Raw genomic sequence first — 26200 nt, forward strand, 5'->3', positions numbered from 1 at the left:
AAGGGATTGTTTATCAAGTATTGCGTTTTATTTTTCTAACGAAAAATATGGTCACAATAAAGGGATGATAGCCCAAAGTCTTGTCACGAAACATTTAATATATTTCGTCAAAGTCATGGTCAAAAACAAAGCCATACAAACCCATGAAAAAACATACCACAAGGAGTGCGTTCAGGTTGGACTGGATTTTCTACAAAATTATCGCAACCCGCAAAAGTCGGTCATTAACCAGATAGACTCTCAGAGGTCTAAATAGGTACAAGAAAATAGAAAAAGACTACGACTATACCCTATTCCACGAATATACGACCCTCTTGGATTATCTCGACAACGAATATTTTGCTGTGTAAAATAAGAAGAATGAAAGTAAATTGAAAATTACATTGCTGTTTATTGGAATTAATTATTAGAGCCATTTACTTTCGTACTTAATATGTTGTACACTAAAATATTCGTTGTCGCGATAATGCAAGAGAGTCGTATATTCGTGGAATGACCCATAATAGTAGAACCTATAGTGTCCTCAGTTCTAGTGACTGATCGGGTCACAAATGAGGAGGTTCTTAGAAGAATGGGGAAGAACCGAGAAGTACTAACCACCATCAAATCTCGAAAGTTGGAATACTTTGGACACATTATGCGAAATGAATCCAGATATGCCCTCCTACAAGCCATCCTGCAAGGAAAAATATTTGGAAAGCGAGGTCCAGGAAGAAGAAGAACATCCTGGTTAAAGAACCTCAAAACCTGGTTCAACACAACATCTGTGCAGCTTTTCCGCGTTGCTGCAGAGAAGGTGAAGATTGCCATGATGATCGCCAACATTCGTCACGGATAGGCACATCAAGAAGAAGAAGATAGTATTCTTAAGTCGACAAAATACCCTCTAAGAGGCGATCGTGATGATAGCCTTCCGCTTCTGGACGAAGATGCTGGACCTAACAATGAGGGGAATTGTTAAGGTTTAAAATCGCATCAGGAGATAAGACTCTTAAACAACACCTATCCACAGCATCTTCCCGAGCAACATACATTAGTAGCACCAGTCAAAATCAATTGATAACATGTTGTGATTAAGACATAATTGCACAAATAATGAATCAGGTTCAAAGTGCAAATTATTACTCTGTCATTTTTGACGAAATGACCGACGTATCCCACGTGGAACAGCTTTCTCTAAATTTAAGATACATACATCCACAATAACAACATTCGTGAAGACTTTGTTAAGGTCATTGACGCTTATGAGAACATAAAAGTAATTACTGAAAATCAGAAAAGAGGGAAAGAACAAGGCCTGACAGGAGAAGCATTGGGAAAAATAGTATTAAACTTGTTGAAAGAACTGCACTTGGATCCGAAGAAATATGTAGGAACCTTTACTGACTTTAATAATACTTTAATAACCATAAGTTTTGAATGTATTTATGGCACTCAAAAGTGTGTGAAAAGTGCCTTAAAACTCACCATTGAAACCCAAATTTTTTTAAAAATTATCCCAAGACCCTCCGGTACCCCTCTCCAAAAAGAAGTTCATGGCCCCTCCCGAAAATCGGTCCTGGATCCGCCCTTGATTGGATCAAAACAAGCCAAAATGAACCTTTAACATAAAAAATACCAATTTTATTTATTTTATAAATTTTATGTTTTCCTTAAACATTTTTTAAATACCGACCTTTAAAGTGATAAGGTGTCTTTGTTCGCCTAACGATAACGGAAGCAACAAAATCGGTTTGCGGATAAATCACACAAATGGAATTACCAGTAAATGTCTCGTCCTTCTTCCATATATTCAATAATGATTACACGTAATAAACTACAGTATGTTTTAACGGTGGGATCTGACCTATATCATTCATACGTAACGTAACATTAATTACGACTGAGTTACGTATTGTCTGGTTACACGGTCGCTGATTATTGCTGGCGTTCAAACCTGCTACACGTTTGTTCATTAAAACATAATGTGTGCTTTATTGATTTCACGCAGTTACTTCTTTTGTTCCGGTGTATTATTTTATTACGGTTTTTGTTTACTGAGACCTCAACTACATCCATATGTCTTATAAGTCGTCTGAAATATTATACTTTAAAAGGTCCGTTTTCCTCGAGAGTACTGTCAGGATGATCGCTGAGCGATAATCGCAGAGTAGTATTTATCTGTATTTCACGCAGAGCCGTGTGCCTCCGAGCGACTATGCCTAAAAATCGTTCATCATCAATCGATTTTGTCCACTGTTGAACATAGGCCTCCTCCAGATATTTCCATCTTCTGTTTTGTGCCTCTGCTATCCAATTGGTCACAATTCTTTTGAGGTCGTCGGTCCATCGCGTTGGGGGTCTTCCTCGGCTTCGCTTGTCTGCCCGTGGTCTCTACTCAAGCAACTTTTTTGTCCTTCTGTCGTCTTTCATTCTTGCAACATGTTCCACCCATCTTTATTTTTGCCTTGTAAGCTAATTTACATACACACACGGTCGATTTTATATCGGCCGTCCGAATTCCAATAGTGAACCACATGTGAGACATGTGAAACGTAGGTATATATATAATCTTTAAACCCTTCTATCCTCTCGGGTGTAGGTATGATGTATGCTCTGTTAACAGTGCACAAATCTCTCCCATTGCTTCCTGTCCTGTGCCATAGCCTTAGCTTTGTTCCATGATACTCCTTTTTGTCAAGAATCCTTGCCATGACTTCGTTCCATGTTTCTCTCGGTCTTCCTCTACTTATTTTTCCTTGCACCTTCGTTTCCCATATCGTTTTAACTTGTACCTCTTTCTGTAGTCGTTGTAATTGCCCCCACCAACTTAATTGTCTTTTTTCAACATACTCTATCATCGTCTCGATTTTCAGTTCTTCTCTTATGTAGTTATTTCTTACCCTATCCATTCTAGTGACTCCTTGAAATCTGCGTAGTTACCTCATCTCAGCTGCCTGTATCTTACTTTTCTGTTGTCTATTTAGTACCCAGGATTCACATCCGTATGTAAGTACTGGTCTGTATATAGCATTAAATACCTTTATTTTCGTATTTAGGTGTGTCTGCAAGCACCTGCTACCAGTAAAATATCGGCCGTTCAAAACCGATGTGCCTGTAAATAGCGTAATACGTTCGATAATATCTACTACTCCCGTTCGTCTACGAACTTCCCCGTTTATTACTCTATTTCTTAAGATTTTCCAAGTATTGATCTCTCCATTTTTCGTTGTGTCCTCAATTTTTCCGCTGATGTTTTTGTGAGAGTTAAGGTTTCTGCTCCGTATATGAGGACTTATATAACGCACTGATTAAAAGCTTTCTTTTTTAAACGGATTGGGATATTTGTTTTAAATACATCTCTCATTTTTCCGAATGCTGCCCAACCTAAACTTTTCTTCTGAGTAGCTCGCATGTTTGGTTGTCTCGCGTTAACCTTATTTCGTGACCCAAATACACATATTTTTCCTTAAGTTCTATGGGCTATTTCTCGATTTCTATTAGCTCATTGGGGTCGAGCTTGGTCATCGTTTTTGTTTTTCCATAGTTTATCTTTAAACCGACTTTCTGTGTTAATTGCTGTAGTTGTTGTAGCAAAACTCTAGCTTCTCGTAAGTCATCTGTTATGAGAACAATGTCATCGGCATATCGAATATGATTTAATATCTTTCCTTTGATGCTAATGCCTAATACCATGTAATGTGTCTAATCGTTTAAATACGTATTGCATGACTGTTATAAATAGTTTTGGTGACAAAGTATCTCCCTGCCGCACCTCTTTACCAATTTTTATCTCTAAATCTAAGTCCTAAGTCATGTAATGAGGGTTTACCGTTGTCGAATTTTCGTATATCTTTCGAATAATATTCGCATCTTCTTCTTCTTCAGGTGCCATCTCCGCTACGGAGGTTGGCGATCATCATAGCTATTTTAATTTTTGAGGCAGTAGCTCCAAATAGTTGTTTTGAGCTGCATCCAAACCATTCTCGCAGTTTCTTCAGCCATGAAATTCGTCTTCTTCCGATGCTTCTTCTGCCATCTATATTTCCTTGCATTATGAGTCGCAGGATGCCATACTTCTCGCCCCGCATCACATGTCCGAGATACTGTAGTTTTCTTTCTTTAATTGTAAGTTCAACTTCCTTCTCTTTACCTATTCTTCTTAGTACTTCGTTGTTCGTAACTCTATCTACCCAGGAAACCCTCGTAATTCTTCTATAGGTCCACATTTCAAAGGCGTTAAGTGGTCTCATTGTCTCTACATTTAACGTCCATGATTCCACTCCATAGTATAGTACAGTGTATACGTAACATTTTTTTAGGCGTACTTTAAGAGCTAATGTTAAATCTTTGCTACATAGCACCTTTTTCAGTTTCATAAAATTAGAACGTGCTTTTTCGATTCTGACTTTGATGTCTGCAGTGTAGTCATTATTTTCTGTTATAAGTGTTCCTAGGTAAGTGTACTTTTTTACTCTTTCGATCTGCTGGCCCTCTACTATCAAGACTTCGTTAGTATTATGGTTGTTTTTACTAATTTTCATAAACTTCGTCTTTTTGATATTGAGAGAGATAGTCCGTACTTCCTACTACACCTTACTATTTTACTCATGAGTCTTTGCAGGTCTTGTAAACTATCGGCTATTATTACTGTATCATCTGCACGTCTGCGGTTAACTAAGACTCCTTATACTCTTATGCCGACTGTTTCATCTTCCAGAGTTTCTCGCATTACCGCTTCAGAATAAGCGTTAAATAATAGAGGTGATAGTATGCATCCTTGCCGGACTCCTCTCTTTATTTAAATTTCTTCAGATGTTTCTTTTTCAATTCCTACTATTGCTCGCTGATTGTAATAGAGGTGTGTTATTAGTCTTAAATCTCTTTCATCTAGAAATAATGAATCTAAATATTCGCATACCTGTGGTCTATTCTGCATTCTGATAGTGCTTTTAAGATAACGATTGTTTCTTCTGTGTCAAATGCTTTGTGGACTCAACAAAAATAAGAACAAGTGGTTTATTATATTCGATAGACTTTTCGACTAGAATTTTAAGGCACTGCAGATGGTCGTGTGCAGATAGTGATGATGATATCCAATCTCCGATTGGAAGACGGAACTTAAACAAGAAGAACATGGTCATTTATTCCGTGGCCTGATCGAAATCCCGCTTGTTAGCAAGCTAATGGGCTTATAGTTTTCAATATCTAATTTATCTCCTTTTTTATGAAGGAGGATTGTAACCGAATTCTTTCATTTATTTGGAATGTTTTTATTAGGCAGATAAAAAATCGCTACTGAGCCATAACTCTTCAGGTGTGGCCCATGTGTTTCCAGCACAAAATCAAATCAAACTACTTAATAGAAAGACTGAAACACCTAGCAAATGTTTGGATCATCACGAAAATGGGAAACGATCAATTTATTACCCTTTTTACCTTTGAACGCCATCTTTCTTTTTACTCTATATTTTCATGCCACATAAATGGCTAAGTCTTTCATTGTCTTCCGTCCCCCCAATCAATAAATATATCTGAGTAAACCAAATCAATAGGAGTGAACAAAGGCGTGTAAGAAGAAAGCGAAAGTGAACATGCAACAGGAGGTATGTTCTTATTCTGTACAAGGAGATTTTGGAGACGGACCTGGGCATTGGTGTACAGACAATGGTATATGCGGATGACCTGATGGTGCAGGTTGAGTACAACGAATTGGCTAATGTGTCAATACTGGAACAACTGAACATCAAGAAAGGTTAAGTACTCATATAACAGAGCAAATAATATCTTATTTTAGACACGTCTTTCCAAGAAATTACCTTGAGAAGCTCACAATACAGCGTGGAGTGGAAGGTAGAAGAGCCCGAGGCAGAAGAAGATAGAGAAAAATTGAGAAACATCGGCAATACCAACTTATGATAAATCATGATAACACGATACTTGTATGATATTAGCGAATAAGAAGAAATAAGAAAGTAGTAGTAGGATATGACAGTCCGGTACTCACTTCTAACTCTGTAATAATAAGTAAACCTTTAAATAATTAAAACAAAATCAATGAGAAAATCCCAGTAGCTGGCTCTCTATACCATAATTAAAAATCATACAGAAGTAAAAACTTCGTTTGAACAATGGTATAAAAAGTTTATTAAAAAACTATTAAAAAGTCATCCAAAAGGATTCGCAAAACGTTTTCGATCTAGATCAGATCATCTTCAGTGCGTTCTGCTTAGTAGATGAAACTAGCAACCTTATAAAGTTGGTAACATCGAGAAACATGATTTACATGCTAATAATGTGATAATTGTAGCGACTCCAAGTCGATGTTAAAAGATTATATTTTTGTTAAGAGTGCTCAAAGGTTCAATGGACACTATCTGGTTGTTAACAAGTTACATATACCCCAAGTTTTTGTGGTAGTCCCCATGTTATAAACGTCAAGGCAGAAAGTTTACGTCTTATGGAGACCGAAGTAATTATTAGTTACGTATCTGAAAGATGCACTAATAACGAAGCAGGTATTTGAACCTGCTTTATTGTTGAACATAAATGGTGAAAAAGCATAAATTAAAAATAAACCTTAAAAGCCACACTTGCCTATCAACATTCATTTGCTGTTTAGAATTGAATACTAAGCATTGATCCATAGCATATAAAACAAGCCAATCGAAATATTAAGAAGACAATGACTAAAACTAATATCAATGAAGAAAGTAAAATTAAAATATGAATCAAGAAAGCAGTGTATTCAAGAATGGAAGTAAAACAGTAAAAAGAAGATTGAAAAAAATATATAGGTAAACCAGATAATGATCTGCATAGCCATTTTATGTAATAAAAAATATTTACATCTGGACCGCAAAATAGCTATTCAACTTAAATTAATACGGAAATGCATTTATTGTTGTAACCCCGATGTAATAGCAAGCAGGATCACAATTAATTTGTTTTATAAACTGAAGTGAATAAGTGGCCACATCTTGAGATGACTAGTAAAAACAACTTTATATATGGCTCATTCTGTTCTAACCATACTTTTACAGTTTTTACAGTTTATAAGAATTTATATAGGGTGAGGCAGATAAAGGTCCTATTAGAAATATCTCGAGAACTAAAGGTACGAGAATCATGAAAATTGGAATACAGGGGTTTTGAAGGATGATCTATTAAATGAAAATATTTTGGTCTCTTTGCTACTTCCGGTTATACCGGAAGTTAATTGTAACTTCGTTTTTTTTAATGGAACACCCTGTATATTTTTACATTTTTGGTTTCTGCTCGATGTCTTCTTTCTTAAAATATGAAGTTTTGTAATATTGTACTGGGTAGTTTAAAAGATAATTATGGTTTTTTATAAATGTAGCAAACTTCACACCCTGCAGAATTGTACTGATTTGATATCAAAAACTCCATTTATGTTCAAGTGATTTTTAATAGAGTCTATTATTATTAAAAATTATTAATATAGCAAAATGTTTAATTTTAGTATACAGGGTTGGTCGAAACTCGGAATGAGTATTTTCTGAGTTTTCTTAAATGGAACACCCTGTATTTTAGTATTGTAATGAAATGATATTTTATAGTACTTTTTTATTTCTTAAGCATTCCCTATATCTAGTTGGTTTAGTTTGTAAGTTATTCGTAGTTCTTTAAGCCAAACATTAATTGCAACAAAATTTACGTGAAATTTTATTAGATTTGCCGTGAAAATATTCAATCATGAATAATTTTTTTAAAATAAATACTAGATATTAATCTAGAATGATCCTTAATTTATTAATATTGGATGAGATACCAAAATGCCTACGTTGTTAAGATTGTTGGTGCATGAATTATTAATAAAAACAAACCATATTCTACCTAGTTGGCTATGGTTTTGACACTAAGCTTGATTAAACATTAGACATTGTATTATTTTTATAGTTCCAGTTGCTTTGTTACCATTATTAATATAAATTTTTGTAATGGGGAACTGATTAGTAAAGTTTTTGTTCTATGAGAGTATAACAAAAATGTACTAGGTACTAGCAATAAGAATTTATCATCTGCAACTCCCTGATAGACGACAACCAAGAAGAGAAACTTTTCAAAGTTTACTAGAATAGTTTCGACGTACTAGATACATAGATTACGAGAACGTTCATACTAATATTCAGATTCTCAGTGACAATAACATTTAATTAATTTTAATAATTTACAATAGTTTTTATTCGATCAGATTTCTCGTAATCTAAATGTCCAGTTCGTTGAAACCGCTCTAGTAAATTTTGAAAAGTTTCTCTTTTTGGTTGTCATCTATCATGGAATTGCTGATGATAAATTCTTATTGCTAGTAGCACATTTTTATTTGTTATACTCTCCTAGAACAAAAAAACATCTGAATCAGTTCCTCATTAGAAAAACTCATATTAGTAATGGTAGCAAAGCAACTGGAACTTCAAAAATAGTAGAATGTTTAAGCAAAGCAAATGTTTAAGCATATTTAGTGTCAAAGTCATAGCCAACTAGATAGAATATTGTATGTTTTTATCAATATTAAACACAACAACAATCTTAACTACGTAGGTACTTTGATATATCAACCAGTATTAATAAATTAAGGGTCAGTTGAGATTAATGTGTTTATTTTCGAAAAATTATTTATGATTGAATATTTTCACGGCAAACCTAATAAAATTTCACGTAATTTTTGTTGCAATTATTGTTTGGCTTAAAGAACTACGAATAACTTACAATTTAAAGCAGTTAGGTATAGGGAATGCTTAAGAAATAAAAAAGTACTATACAATATCATTTCATTACAATACAAAAATACAGGGTGTTCCATTTAAGAAAACTCAGGAAATACTTATTCCGAGTCTCGACCAACCTTGTATACTAAAATTAAACATTTCGCTATATTATTAATTTTTAATAATAATAGACTATATTAAAAATCACTTGAACATAAATGGAGTTTTTGATATCAAATCTGGAATTCTACAGGGTGTGAAGATTGCTACAAAATTTATAAAAAACCGTAATTATCTTTTAAACTACCCTGTATAATATTACAAAATCTCATATTTGAAGAAAGAAGACATCGAGCAGAATCCAAAAATGTAAAAATATACAGGGTGTCCCATTAAAAAAAACGAAGTTACAATCAACTTCCGGTATAACCGGAAGTAGCAAAGAGACCAAAATATTTTCGTTAAATAGTTCATACCTCAAACCCCTGTATTCCAATTTTCATGATTCTCTTACCTTTAGTTCTCCAGTTATTTCTAATAGGCCCTTTATCTGCCTCACCCTGTATATGTATTAGCAGAATAATTATAATAGTGAACATACATATATTTTTGATACGTTTGTACATACTATTGATGGAATTCGCAGTGACTTGATTAAAAACTGTTTTTCGATTTCCACAGAAAATAGTCAACTTGACATGTTTCGCTGAAACATCAGCTTCTTCAGAAGAACAGTAATTTTCCATCCAGTAACTAAGTATCTAACTAACATCTAATAATAGTAATATGTAGTAACTTCCATCACAGCCTTGGTTTACCACTTCGTCTACCACGTCGACGTATCCTATTGGGTTTCCCCAATAGAATATGCCGTGCAGGGTAACTGTCAGTTACTCTAGCTAGACCATCATCATTAGTCGTTTTGAGTCCACTGCTGAACATAGGGCCCCGTTAATAATTCCATTGCATCCAATATTGAGCACCCTGAATCCAATTCTGCTGGATGCGCTTGATGTCGTCCGACCACCTTGTTGGATGACGTCCTCGATTACAATATACATCGTGTCTAGGTCTCCATTCTAAAATTTTCTTGGTCCATCTTCCATCTTTCAATCTGGCAACCCATCTTTCAATATCCCGCCCAGTTCCATTTTAGCGTTGTAATTCTTTTAACTGCATCTGTAACACCAGCTTTTCTCCTATTTTATTTGAATCTCTCTCTATCTCTCTTTCCCTTAGTCGCGTCCCCGCTGTACCGGGTGTCCCAATAAGAATGGCTCTCGGCCATATCTTAGGAACCGTTTATAGTACAGCTTTGAGAAAATAGTTATTTACGTACCAAGTCAGTAAAGTGACTCTTTATCGGACGAGTCTGATATTACGAGCAGAGAGAGCGAAGCAAGCGAGGCGAGTAACAGACGAGTTCGATAAAGAGTCTTTACTGACGTGGTGCATACAAAATTGTATCGCCAATCATAAAAAACATTAATAACACTTACTTAGCACTTACTTAATTACATCCTTCTAATGAAGAGTATGTGTACTTTGTACGCGCGTAAGAAGTTATACTTCTATTACTATGATTTCAACGAAATAAATGTATTTTAAAATGTTTAACTGTATTTTTATTTAAATATTAAACTAATATTAATAATTAAAATAAAATACCAAAAATTAAAAATACGTTAATAGTTACGTCATTGATGAATGGTAGAAAATCTAAATAAATATATTTACCAACAAATTATCAGTAAATATCTATCACCGTCCTATATTACAATCGAATTAACAAAAATACCATTTCATAGATACTATATTTGCATTAATACATAACTTAAAAGATTTAAGAATGTTTTTAATTTTAGACGAATTAGGAATTTCGTATGACAGTGACAGTAATGACAGAATGCTTATGCATGATGGGCTGTTTCGATGTTTAATCGATAGTTTGTTGTTATTAATATTAAATACCTAATTAGTAAATCTGTAAAGTTTTCATTTATGTTTCATGAATATAATTGCAAAATACTACACAATTTTACTTTCTGACATAAATTTAATTAACAATAACGTAAAGTTTGTACAATATTTGTAATAATTAACGAAAGTAAATTTTATGTTCACTCAAATAAATAATCGATTACTGCCATCGACCGCTTACATTCAATCTCAGTTAATTTGATTAATCGCGGCAGGTAAAGTAAAATTCTTCTTTCAGTACAATAAAGTGTTACTTTACTGCCGCAAATGGCTGCAAATGAGTACAATAATGAATCACTTTAGTGACGGATGGCGATAAAAATATTTATAACAAAAGTTGCCTCAATAAAAGCCTGGAAATTATTTTCATAATTGTAGGTCCACCGCTAGAGGGCGTAATTGAATATCAAAAATTAAAAAATCAAAATTTTACAAAATTTACCTAATGAAAGGGCACTGGAAATCCAATCATCGTATTCTTCATAAAATTCTTCGCATATTTGATTTGACAGGTTTAAGTCTACCTTTGAAAATAAGAGGTGAGGGTGAGTGGGAACCGTCTTATGAAAACATGGCCGTAAGTCCGGTTCTGCTAAATCGAATTTTGCATACTTGGTCTTGTTGAAAATCACTCTTTTTCGTCAATATAAGAGTCTTATTTTCGAAACAGCCTAATAAGTAATAGGCCAAAATGGCAAGTAATAGGTCAAAACGGCATAAGTAATAGGCCAGCTAGTAGTTATTTAATTATTTTCGGAAATCTAGTTTTCTTTGGAGAATATTAAATGCAAGTATGCATTTTTAATCCTGTATTACAAAATTAGACCAAATTAGCAACATAATACCGAAAACCTCTTGTCGATACCTTTTTTTCTGTCTCGAGATATCTTAACAAACGTGTAAATTTTAAACAACTGTTAATGTCACCGGTAAACGAAGTTAAGGAAAAGTAGTGTGTTATGGAGAAAACGAAGAAACATTTTCCAGATGTAAACGTATATAATTAATTAAAATAACAATAAGACAAACAACACTATAAAATATAACAAAGAAATAAAAGCAACTACTTACTTAGTGACGACCTAAATGTTCAAATTGGTGCCCATCATTTTCGATGCAAGCATTATTTACTCTTTCAAGAGTAGATTGAACAGCAGTCTCAATTTCTGCTTTCGCAATGCTTTGAATGGCGTTTCGTATTCTATAGATTCTAGATAATGTTTTCTCAAGTAGTGGGCCTAGCGGCAAAAACAAGGTCTTTAATCAGTCATCATAAATAAAAGTCTAAAACAGTTAAATCTGTTGCTATTCAATCTACTCTTGAAAGAGTAAATGCTTGCATCGAAAATGATGGGCAACAATTTGAACATTTAGGCAGTCACTAAGACTAAGTAAGTAGTTGCTTTTATTTCTTTGTTATATTTTTTTTGGCCTTTGGGCTAAGTGCCCATTTAGCCAGTAACAAATGTGTAACCTATTCTAACTAAACTAACTACACTATTATTCTGGAAATTTAAATGAAGAACTACGATGGGGAGAGGAACTAGGATTACTTTTCGCACCTAGGGGTCATTCAAGGTGACTCACAGACAGAAAGGGTAGACCACGGAAAATATAGGTAAATAGGTAAAATATTTGGCGATATAACAGAGGTAACGAGCTTAATACCTATGTTTAAAATTTACACATTTCTTAGGATATCTCGAGATAGAAAAAAGTTATCGACATGAGGTTTTCGGTATTATGTTGCTAATTTGGTCTAATTTTGTAATACAGGATTAAAAATGCATACTTGTATTAAATATTTTCCAAAGATAACTAGATTTCTGAAAATAATTAAATAACGCCTCCTAGCTTGCATATTACTTATTAGGCTATTTCGAAAATAAGACTCTTACATTGACGAAAAAGAGCTGTTTTCAATAAGACCAAGTATGCAAAATTCGATTTAGCAGAACCGGAGTTACAGCCATTTTTTCATAGGCAGTTTCCCACTCACCCCCACCTCTTATTTGCAAAGGTAGACTTAAACTTGTGAAATCAAATATGCGCAGGATTTTATGAGGAATACGATGATTGGATTTCCAGTGCCCTTTCATTAGGTACATTTTGTAAAATTTTGATTTTTTTATTTTTGATGTTCAATTACGCCCTCTAGCGGTGGACCTACAATTATGAAAATAATTTCCAGGCTTTTCCCGAGGCAACTTTTGTTATAAATATTTTTTTCTCAAAGCTGTACTATAAACAGTTCCTGAGATATAGCCTACGGCGTCTATTGGAGACAAACTGCGAAGTCAGTGGTCACTTCAATTCACCCCATAATTTGAATTTGTTTTAGAATTACTCTTTTTGAACTATTTTCGGTTGTAAGATAGTTTTTGTACTTCAAAGTTTATTAAAAGTAACGAAAATGAACAATTTTCCTACGGCGTGACGCTGTACGCATCCTACAGCGTCTATTGGATACCACCGCCTTAGTTTTCCGTATGCTACCCATGTTAGTCCTATTCTCCTATTTAACTCTGTTGTTTGATTGTCTCGTCCTAATTTAATCTCTTGGCCCAGACATTTATAGGTATACACTTGTTCAGTTTGAGTGCCATTTAGTCCAGAAAGCCACTCCGCATCCGCTAGGAAAAATATTCCGATTCGGATTTTTTGCACAATCTTACTCAAAATGGAACCCTTTTAACAAATTTGCATGTTGCCAGGACCAAAAGTGGGTAAAAAATTTTTTAAACGTTATTTTTTTGTTTTTATCATAAAATTATTTTTATTGCATGGAACAAAGCTTTTTTAGGTTTTTGGATCATTCCAAACAGAAAAGGTCTTTAGTGACTTTTCTCTAAAGTTGATAGTTTTTGACATACAAGCGATTAAAAATTGAAAAATTGCGAAATCGGCCATTTTTAACTCTCAAAAACTATGTGAAAAACTTAAAATTTGAATGTTGCCAAGGTAGGTAGATATTCTTTAAGCATCGATTGATAAAATCCCGAAGAGTTTTTTGCAATGCAGTATTCAAAACTCCTTTGTTTTTTTATTTCTAATCACGCGTGCACGACACTATTTTCCACCGACAGTATGGTGCAAATGAAAGGAATAAATTCGTTATTTCGTAAACCGGCGACTTTAAGGAAAAAACCCGAAACAGGTCGATTTTTATTTTTAAGTTATGATATTGTGGCATATATGGTATACTAGTGACGTCATCCATCTGGGCGTGATGACGTAATCGATGATTTTTTTAAATGAGAATAGGGGTCGTGTGGTAGCTTATTTGAAAGGTTCTTCATTTCTCTATTCAGTTATATAAACATTTATATAATTATTTATACAGGGTGTCCTTCTACTTCTTTTTTTGTCAAATAATTTAATTTAATAAAATTTTTTTGGACACCCTGTATTAATAATTATGTAAATGTTACATTACTGAATAGAGAATTGAAGAACCTTTCAAATGAGCTACCACACGACCCCTATTCTCATTTAAAAAAATCATCGATTACGTCATCACGCCCAGACGGATGACGTCACTAGTATAGCATATATGCCACAATATCATAACTTAAAAATAAAAATCGACCTGTTTCGGGTTTTTTCCTTAAAGTCGCCGGTTTACGAAATAACGAACTTATTCCTTTCATTTGCACCATACTGTATACTGTGTATACACATGCAACGGTGGAAAATAGTGTCGCGCACGCGTGATTAGTAATTAAAAAAACAAAGGAGTTTTGAATACTGTATTGCAAAAAACTCTTCGGGATTTCATCAATAGATGTTTAAAGAATATCCATCTACCTTGGCAACATTCAAGTTTTAAGTTTTTCACATAGTTTTTGAAGGTTAAAAATGGCCGATTTCGCAATGTTTCAATTTTTAATCGCTTATATGTAAAAAACTATCAACTTTAGAGAAAAGTCACTAAAGACCTTTTCTGTTTGGAATGATCCAAAAAACCTAAAAAAACTTTGTTCCATGCAATAAAAATAATTTTAGGAAAAAAACAAAAAAAAACATTAAAAAATTTTTGACCCACTTTTGGTCCTGGCAACATGCAAATTTGTTAAAAGGGGTCCTTTTTGAGTAAGATTGTGCAAAAAATCCGAATCAGAATATTTTTCCTAGAGGATGCGCAGTGGCTTTCTGGACTAATTAGTTGAGATGTTTTTGGCCAGTATAAGGTTGGTCATGTATTGTGTTTTGGAAAAGTTAAGTTTAAGGCCAACTCGTGTACAAGAGCTCTGAAGTTCTTAAAGAAGTTTGCAGGCATGATCTACCCGGTCTGCAATTAGGACTATGTCGTCTGTAAACGTCTAGCTAGATATATCTACTTTTTAATGGCGGATAATACTGCATCTAATTTTTAATGAGTATTTTTAATGCATCTTAATTTTTATTGCAGGATCATATATTTGGCTTCAGACTTATTGTCTTATCTCGACGACGCTAGGTTCCACTTTCGTTTATTGGACCTAGTATTTTCCTGGGCCACTACAGACAACATATTCATACTAAGAATAATACAAGAGAAAGCTTATGAATACGATATAGAATATAGAACTATATAATATGTATATAGACTTTAAACAAGCTTTTGATAGTGTGAAAAGAGACAAAATGCTGGAAGACCTCAATAATCTATATATACAAAAAAAATATATCATAAAAATGAAGTTGGGTTCAAAAGCCGCAGTTAGAGTAGATGGAGAACTGTCTCCCCTGTTTGAAAACAACATGGGGGTGAGACAGGGAGACGCACTTTCAACTTTTCAACCATGCTGTTCAACCTAGTTCTTGAGGCAGTCATCAGAAAAACCAATGTAACCGGCCATATAAATACCAAAACAGTACAAATCACTGCATATGCAGACGATGTCGCCATTATTAGTAGAAGCAAGACACGACTAATGGAAACGTTGAAGGAAATTGATCCTGAAGCACAAAAAAGAGGGCTTAAAATAAACGAGACAAAAACTAAGTACATGACCATCAAAAGAACACCTGAAAATGAAAATAATATAGCAATAGACAACTATACTATTGAACGTGTGGATGCCTTCACATATCTGGGCACAGAAATCAATCAGAAGAATTTTGTAACCAGTGAAATTAATGCACGTATTTCCAGTGGAAATGGTACATACTATGCTAATAAAAGATTGATGACATCGAAATTACTAGATAGAAGAACCAAAATGGTTCTCCTGAACCTTGATTAGACCCGTTGTAACCTATGGTTGTGAAACCTGGGTAATGACGAAAAAAGATGAAGCCCAACTCAGGACATTCGAGAGAAAGATACTGAGAAAAGTATATGGCCCGGTGCAAGAGGAAGACGGCACATGGAGCATCAGGAGAAACGACGAGGTTAATGAACTGAATGAAGGGGATGATATTGTAAGATTTGTGAAAATTCAAAGACTGTCATGGCTGGGACATGTTCAGCGACAAGAAGATACGAAAACGACAAAGAAGATATTACAGTGGAAGCCGGTAGGAAGGCGAAAAAAAAGGAAGGCCCAGGACGAGATGGTTGAATGACGTGGAAGTCTACCTGAAAACCATGAATATAAGGCAATGGAGGAGAAGGGCACAAGAGAGATCTGAATGGAAGAACATAGCCAGACAGGCAAAGACCCATCTAGGGTTATGATGCCAAAAGAAGGAGAAGAAGTATTTTCCTGAGGACTTTTCTCTAATAGTATTTTTAGTTATTTTTATTTTTATTAATAATAGTCTTTTTTATCTGAGATAGAAAACACCCACGTCTCACGCCCGTACATAAGAACTGCAAGTGGCATTCTCCGTATACCGCGATCTTTGTTTTTCTTGTTAGACAGTGGCTACTAAGGTGTTGTATTAATCCATAACTTTTATTTGCATCAAATCCACATAATACAAGTAAAAATAAGATCTGGTCTACCAATGATTAACCTGATTAGGAATGAAATTATCAAGGAAAGAATACCAGATAGTTCCTCTTTCGATTCAATGCAACGGAATGTAATAACTACAGTAGACGCCCTCTTAACCGACCTCCCTTTAACCGACCGTCGGCTTCACCGACCGACCCTACTCCTTTTTGGATGATACTATTTTTAGATTAGAGGTCATACAAGTTTCATAATTTGTCTTGTGAGTGATATTGTTAATTACATATGTATATACACATCGACGTTCGTTTCACTTTATGTTTTGACTTAATTTGTTTGAAAATGAATCGTGACCCATGGGAAAAGTTATAGCGGACGGACTATATGTACATACTACTTTTTTGTTTATAGATCATAAATATATATATATATATATATATATATATATATATATATATATCATAAAGGAGTACGACCGTCAATTCCAATATAAAAAAGGAGCACTCGTAAGTGTAGGGTTTTATCGGTCAAGTGGGTGAAAAAAGAGACAAAGAATTCGGCTACTTCATCTATTTATTGAAGACGTTTCGTCTACTGCTCAGTAGACATCATCAGTTCATCTACAAAAAGAGTGTTATAAGAAACAACATCCAAAGGAGAGGTAAAAAAGCACTAGCGTTACCTTAAAAAGACATGTAGCAATAGATAAGTTGTACATAGTAAAAAATCTTATCCATGAACCAATGCAATGTAAAAGTATATAACATTTAAATGTATAGTTAATATTTAAAAACTTTAATACAGCTAAAGACAGCTAAAGACCCTACCCTTCCTCTCTTATCAACAAATTTCTTTTTTCCCAAAGTTACGGTTCTTCTCTGAACGACATACCCAATGGTGACCAACTTAGATCAATATCGAATAATACTGTTAACATCACAATTCTGCCTACTACTAATCTTGGGACTCCTGTTTCCCAGTTTTCTTCACTTCCTTATTTCCCTCAGGTTACTGATAAACTTATTAAACTATATAAAAATAATAATATTCCTGTTAAGATTGCAATTAAGAATGCAATATCAGTCAGAAATTTGTTCTCTAAGACTAAAACACCCTTGTCCCCTTTTGAACAAGTTAATGTGGTCTACCACATACCTTGTGCTGAATGTGACGCATGTTATGTAGGGCAGACAAAGCGAGCTTTAAAATCCCGTTTAATTTCACACCGTAGTGATATCACTTTGAAAAAACCAACATGTGCCTTAGCCCAACATGCAATAGATACAAAACATAAGGTGGAGTTTGATGAAACCAAGATCCTTTGTAATGAACGCAACCTCTCGAAAAGACAGTTCTTAGAGATGTGTTTCATATTGAAGACTTCTAATGTACTTAACAAGAGAACTGACATCAGTAACTTGAGTCAAATATACCATGCATTGATTTTGCAGAGTTAGTTGGTATTATTACACTCAAATTATGATATTGTAAAAAAGTTTTTTGTGGTTTTTTCAAGCTTTTCCCACTTTTTTAATAATAACAGTTTACTTAATAGATTTAACATTTAAAAAAAAATAATAATAAATAAATAAAAATTTCCATAGGATAAAATTTTGCATTACTGATATGAATTATAAATTACAATTTGTTAAACTAATTTATGAATTTTCTTATATCTTTGCATTTTTTCGTCGGCACATTGAGCTGCGATATATGGAAGTTATAATATTGTACTATTTTATATATTTGTTGGTTACTGGATAACCAGTACTAACGTAGGCACTTTTCCATAGAATTGTGTGATTTACCCTCACGTGTTTAAAATATACTGTGATTCTTGTCCACGAGGTATAGGGTACATCCCTTGATTACTTCTTGATATTATTTTCACTTTTTAAACACTTTTCCAACTGTTTTATTACATCAATTTGAATTATAGCGCGCTGCAATGCAGCTGTCAGTCACACTTTGTTAAAATTTTCAAGGTTGCCTGCCTCTTGGCGAGATGTCAGTTTAGACCTGATATTTCAAACTCCTTTTGCTTTTGTGTGCCTGGTGGGCTCAGATTATCGACCTGTTGGTAACTATTAAACTTTAAATTTTCAATTTTGCACATTAGCATTCAAATCCTGTAATGATGTTACCTAAAGTTAAAATGAAGTATGCTTAAATACTACTAATTCTGGAAGTGTGAATCTGGTTTTTTCTTGGTTCATCCTTGACATTAAAAAAGCAAGCCGGCTTTTTTCACTTGTTTTTTATATGTGACTGTTACCACATGGTCTTGTCTTTAGCTGTATTAAAGTTTTTAAATATTAACTATACATTTAAATGTTATATACTTTTACATTGCATTGGTTCATGGATAAGATTTTTTACTATGTACAACTTATCTATTGCTACATGTCTTTTTAAGGTAACGATAGTGCTTTTTTACCTCTCCTTTGGATGTTGTTTCTTATAACACTCTTTTTGTAGATGAACTGATGATGTCTACTGAGCAGTAGACGAAACGTCTTCAATAAATAGATGAAGTAGCCGAATTCTTTGTCTCTTTTTTCACCCACTTGACCGATAAAACCCTACACTTACGAGTGCTCCTTTTATATATATATATATATATATATATATATATATATATATATATATATATATATATATATATATATATATATATATTTAATAGAGTTACATATGTAATGTCTTTCTGAGGGTGGTTTTAAAGATTTTCAGTTTAACCGACTTTTTGATTATCCGACCTATGGACAATGGACAGGTCCCGTCATGGTCGGTTAAGAGGGCGTCTACTGTACCTGATAATCTATGAGTAGAGATTATCAGATGATAATCTCTCTAATATGAAATTACAAAAGAAGTAACAACAAAGAAATGATACCAGACAGCTCCTCTTTCGATCCAATGCAACGTAATGTAATAACCACCTGATAATCTATGAGTAGAAATTATTAGGTGATAATCTATGAGCAATAGATTCTGTTGTCCGCAAGGGCTGCAAATTTTGGTTGATCACACTACGCACTACTGCGAGAGGTATGGATTGGCTCTGAACACAAAAAAAAAACAAAAATCATGATTGTCAGAGAACAAAATTGATGACGAAAAGCTTTACAGAAAGTCACCAGATACAATTATTTGGGATGTGAACAAAATGAACAATGGGACTGCAGTCTCGGAATAGAACGACGCATTGAGATGGCCAGAACCGTTTTCAATAATATGAAAACAGTATTATGCAATGGAAAACTGGGAATATAAAATAGAACTAGAGTATTGAGATGATACGTATGCTCTGGCCTTTTATACGGAGTTGAAGCCTGGACAATACGGATGCAACTGAAAAAAGACTTGCTAGGTTTGAGATGTGGTTTTATCGAAGAATGTGGAAAATGGCATGGACACAACACGTAAGAAACACGGAAATATTAAGAAAGATCAAAAAAGAAATACTCAACACTATGCAGGAAGCAAAAATGAGCTACTTTAGTCACATACTAAGTGCTGTTGCACATTATAAGAATTTAAACGTGCGAGGGTTAGAGCGCACGACGATATTCCAATGGTGGCGCATGTAATCATATAGAGCCTTTCACACTAGACGGTGGTTGGAACGTTCGGTAAAGTCGCCGTGATTATGCCGTCCCTCGCTTACAACAACAGACGGCAGCCGTGTCGTCTTTACGCGCCCAGTAGCATAGGGGACTTAATGCATCCTTTCATATGATACTGTCGTTCAGTCGCACGAAGGTAGTTTCTTTGGTTGTTTGGTACATTATTTTCATTTACACTTTGTGGCTGTTTGAAATAGGTGCATATATTTTATATTATGATGTCTCAGATTGATAGTGAAATGTTAATAACATTAATTGAAGCGAGACCTGTTCTTCGGGACAACACAATAGAAATATATCAAAATAGAAACTTGACGAGAAATGATTGGAATGGTATATTCCGTGCACTTAACAGTGCACAAATTAATTTGAATTAATTAATTTGACGAATTAGGTGATAAAGAAAAAAACACATTTTATAAGTACAGCAAAATTAATTATATGTTACTGATAACAACAGTAATTAAAACTGCTAAAGTATATTATAATAAACTTTATTTTACATAGTTGCAATTAACGTTGAGTATAGAGGGTGTTCCATTAATATGTGTGAATATAAAAATATATAAATCGTATCTTTTTGTGTTAATAGGATGGACCCAATGAATTCGGTTCCTTTCTTCTCTTTCTTCGACGATAAAGTAAACACAACGCTATAATTTTATTTCGCTCCATATAAAATATACCTTTTATTCTACGAAATTATATTTAGTTTTATAGGTTAAACAACTCGGTGAAGACTGGAGTAGGGCGGCGGTCACGTCTTGTGTGAAATTATCTAAAAACAACATTTAAAACGAGGGGAACAACATTTAAAAATGAATGGATGACAAAGGGGCTTTTAAATTCTATACATGAAAAAAATAGATTGTAATGTTGTTCTGAAGCTGTTTCCTTGTGGAATTTTTATAATAAACTATTCTAAATGGGAAATAAGCCACAATTTACCTAAAAAAATAATTTTATTAACGTTTCGACGCCCAAATCGGATGTCGAAACGTTAATAAAATCATTTTTTAGTTCAATTGTGGCTTATTTCCCATTTAGAATAGTTTATTACATAGATTGTATGAGCTAATTAGATGAGCTAATCCAAGATCCGACAATAACTTAGTAGAACAACGATTATAAAAACAAATTAAGGCTTTTAATTAAAAACATAAGAAATAATAACTGACAAAATAGAAATTGCAAATGAATTAAATACGCATTACAGTACATTAGGACAAAAGTATGAACAAAAAATACCCATTTGTAATGATACATCGTAATGATACATATCCGACATCGTATCATGTACCTACCTCAGCCACAAAGTGTAAATAAAAATAATATACCAAACAACATAGCAAAATATCTTCGTGCGACTCAATTCTTATTGTGTGAAAAGGATAGGTGCGTCAAAACTATCGCACGAGAAACCCCTCGCACGTTCAAAATTCTTATAATGTGAAACAGCACTAAGAAATGAAAAATATAAGTTGATGCGACTAGTTACACAAGGTAAAGTGGAAGGAAAAAGAGGACCGGGGAGACAACACACGTCCTGATTGAAAACATTAAAGCAGTGGAGTGGGAAAACAACAATAGCGGCTTCAGAACCGCTACAGACAGAGTGCAATGGGCCATGATGATTGCCAATGTCCTTAAAGGATGAGGCACATGAAGAAGTATCTGATGAGTGAATCTGAGGATTATGAATCACACACTTAAGTTCTTCTTCTTCTTCCTACTTTATATATAGGCTCAATGGCTGTTTTACTTCGGTTTTTAGCCTCAATTGACATTCTCTGGCCATCTTTCCTCGGTCGTCCCAATGATCTTCCATTTGGCGATTTGTCTCTTGCTATTCGTACTATTCTATTTTTTGTCGTTCTTTCTGTGTTGATTCCATTCTATTTTTCTTCTTTTGGTCCACATGTTTATTTCTTCTATACCACATCTCGCTCGTATTTCCTCACTTCTTACTCTTTCTCTTAGAGTTTGGTTTGTTATTTTTTGTAAGACTTTCATTTCTGCTGTTTCCAGCAGTCTTTGTGTTTTCGCCGTATCTGCTCTTGTTTCCGCTGTATACGTCATTATCGGTCTTATTGTTGATTTATATATCCTGGTTTTCGTTTCCATTGTGAGGTATTTGTTTCTCCAGATTGTGTTGTTGAGACATCCTGCTGCTCTGTTCGCCATGTTCACACTTAAGTTATGCCTGAATATTATAGATTTATGAATTTTCAGGAAGCTTGAACAAGGTGTTACTGAATCCCAGTTTGCTTCTAGAAATGATATGTAATATTCGGATTTAATGTACCAACTTCAAGATGTATGGACATCAATTAACTCTCTGTGTTTATTTCATCGACTAGTATTTATAACGCCTTTGATAAGGTCCGCCATAATCAGACTGCAGACTACCGGGGTCAGAGTGAGGTAAACTTTTTCTGAGGATAAGAGATACAAAGATGAATAATAGCCCGATCAAAGAACAATCTGACCCCAAAAAAAATAAAGGAAGGATGAAAATTTGGGAATAGGTAGTTGAAATTGTCTATTATTATATAAGAAAAAGTTTACAATTCTACATCCCCTCCATTTTACAAAAATGGAGGGGAAAACCACCCTCTCGAAGGTGAAAAATATACATTCAAAATAAGTCCGGAATTGGATAAAATGACTAATTCTAGGCAACTTTTGTTCTATAGAGTTTTTTCCTTAAGTCAATAGTTTTCGAGTTATTTGCAAGTGAATATGTTCATTTTTAACAGAAAAAAACATGTTTTTGGACGGTTTTTCGGAGATAACTCAAAAAGTAAGTATTTCAGCGAAAAAAATATTCTTAGCAAAAATATAGCTTATAAAAAACTGAAAAAAAATGGTGTATGCCTGAGGTATGTAGACCCAGAAGAAGCAGAGTTGTAGCTAATGAAAAGTAGGTTATTCTTCATCAAATTCCAAATCGAATATTTCACTGTGAAATAACCCAAAAACGAAGCACTTTTCGGGGAAAATTCATTTCAACTTTTTTAATGTGTTTAAAAAAAGGTTTATTTTTGTTTTTTTTTTTTAAACTTGTAACATTAAAAGTAAGTGAGTTGCGCTCAAAATATTGTTGGTCCCTTTTATTTTTTGATAAAAAAATCGCGAAAATCACTTCCTAATTAGCATCACAAATAAATTTTATCATTACCACTTCACAAGTTACTTTACTTATGTATTATTTATATGTTCTGTAAGTTTCATCGGTTCAAAGTGCTTATTTTTGAAAAAGCTGTAGTTAAAATGGCTTGAACGGGTAACTAATCACGAGTTTAGGCAAATTTTGAACAGCCATAGCATAACCAATTTTTGTCTAACAAGAAAACAAAACAGCAAAATATTCAGAAAAGCAAAACGTACATTTTATTACTCTTTAAGATTGTTGGTATTACTAATAATTTTTAAGTTCATTCCATGAACAATTCCATTTTTTTTTTCAAATTAAAAAAATGTTTTATTAACCCAATTTTTTTTAAAGTGAGCACTTTGAACCAATGGATCTTATAGATAATATAAACAATAGATAAGTAAAGTAACTTGTGAAGCGGTAACGATTAATTTTATTTGGGAAGCTAATTAGGGGGTGATTGTCGCAATTTTTGTACCAAAAAATAAAAGAGACCAACAATATTTTGAGCGTAACTCACTTATTTTTATTGTTAGACGTTTTTTTTTAAACAAAAATAAACCTTTTTTTAAACACTTTAAAAAAGTTGTAATGAATTTTCCCCGAAATATGCTCTGTTTTTTGGTTATTTCACATTGAAATATTCGATTTGGAATTTGACGAAAAAGAACCTACTTTTCATTAGCTACAACTCTGCTTCTACTGGGTCTGCAGACCTCACGCGTACACCATTTTTTTTCAATTTTTTATAAGCTATATTTTTACTAAGAATATTGTTTCGCTAGATTACTTACTTTTTGAGTCTGCGAAAAACCGTCCAAAAACATGTTTTTTTTTTGTTAAAAATGAACATATCCACTCGCAAATAACTCGAAAAGTATTGACTTAGTGAAAAAACTCTATAGAAACAAGTGGCTTAGAATTAGTCATTTTATCCAATTCCGGGCCTATTTTGAACGTATATTTTTTCACTCCTGAGAAAATATTTTTCACCCCGTATTTCCCAATTTTTGTAAAATGGAGGGGATGTAGAATTGTAAACTTTTTCTTATATAATAATAGACAATTTCAACTACCTATTCCCAAATTTTCATCCTTCCTTTATTTTTTTGGAGGTTTTCGTAAAATTTTGTGTTCCCTGATCGGGCTATAAGGCAATGTTGCGTACTCTCACAGTATTGTTCAACTTATACTCGCAATAAATACTTCAAAAATAACTAGAAGGAACAACGATTGGAACAAACGTCATCGGCAAACCTATCAACAATAACACATTTGCAGACGACACTATTCTAATTTCGGATACTGTATAAGACTTGACAGAAACTCCTGGATTGAGTAATATATTATGCTACTGAAGATAGTGGAATAAAAGCAAAAACACAACAGCAACAAGAAATATTATATGCAAGAGGAGTACCGTACTTAAAGTTAACAAACACAAATATCTAGGTGCAATTGTTAATGAGAATAATAACTATACAAAAGAAATAAGTATGAGAAGTAAACAAGCTAGAGCAGTATTTAATAAAATGAGAAAAGAGTTATGCAGTAGTGACCTTAGCTTACAACTGAAATTAAGAACTTTACGCTAATACATATGTATTTTCAGTGTTCTTCTTCTTCTACGGCACTACAGCCCAAATTGAGCTTTGGCCTCCTTTATTTTTTTATTTTTTGCCTCAACCCTTGCTTGTCTGTGGCTGCTCTTCTCCATACACGGACTCCTAAAAGGGCTTGTGCGTCGCTGTTTACTGTGTCTTCCCAGCATTTTCTTGGCTTTCCAACCGGTCTCTTTCTCTGCATTCTAGCATTCAGTGGTCTTTTTGGTAGCCTATCCCTCCCATTCTTATGAAGGCTACTAGATAGGCTACTAGGAGGGATAGACTTATCACATGTCCGGCCCATTGCAATCTTTGTATTTTAATGAAGTCTGACAGGGGTGCTTCCTTATAAAATTGATAAAGTTCGTTGTTGTATCGACTTTTGAAGATTCCGTTTTCCCTCACAGGTCCTAGTACTCTCCTCAGTACTTTCCTTTCGAATGTGTCGAGTTTGTTTTTGGATGTTTCTTTCAGGACCCAGGCTTCACTGCCATAGCATGTTATTGGTCGAATTAAAGTTTTATAGATTCTCATATTTGTATTTCGGTGGACACTTTTAGACCGAAATATATGGGAGAGGGCAAAATAAGCTCTGTTTGTCTGCGTTATTCTCTTCCGTATTTCTCCGTCTTCTGATCCCTCGGCATATATTTCTACTCCCAGGTATGTAAACTTTCCAACTGTTTCAATGTCATCTTCATGTATAATGTTTTGTGGGACTATATTTCTTCTCGTCTGAGTCATTATTTTTGTTTTATCTGTGTAGCATTTTTGTTTGTGTTTTTAACTCTGCATATGTTTCCTGTGCTCCTGTTGATGTTCTACTCATAATATTAATATCATCGGCATAAGCGGCCAGTTAAACCGTTCGGTTGGTCAGTAGGTTTCCTCGTCTTGCCTAACCGCATACTCCAGTGCCAGGTTAAACAATGTTGAGGCCAGCCCATCTCCCTGCTTTAGTCTCTGCGAAATTTTGAAAAAGTCTGTCCGGTGGTTTTGTATTCGTACACATGCCTGAGTTTCATCCATTGTGGCTTTAATGAGTCTTATTAGCTTGTGTGGTATTGTCAATTCAGCCAATATATAGTATAGTTTGTTCCTTTTGACTAAGTTGTACGCCTGTTTGAAGTCTACAAACACGTTGTGAGCATCAATATCGTGTTCCCATGATTTGCTCAAGATCTGTTTGACTGTAAATATTTGGTCCAGTGTCGATCTTCCCCCTCGGAAGCCCGTC

General features: G+C 34.0%; 1 protein-coding gene across 1 annotated transcript in view; it reads right to left on the bottom strand.

The window, feature by feature from the left end:
• The window catches only part of LOC126878675 (EH domain-containing protein 1-like), an 83627-nt gene that overhangs the window by 44131 nt on the left and 13296 nt on the right, over positions 1–26200 (bottom strand). The window lies entirely within an intron of this gene.

The sequence above is a fragment of the Diabrotica virgifera genome, chromosome 10 (genome assembly GCF_917563875.1).
Source record: "Diabrotica virgifera virgifera chromosome 10, PGI_DIABVI_V3a".
Classification (NCBI taxonomy): domain Eukaryota; kingdom Metazoa; phylum Arthropoda; class Insecta; order Coleoptera; family Chrysomelidae; genus Diabrotica; species Diabrotica virgifera.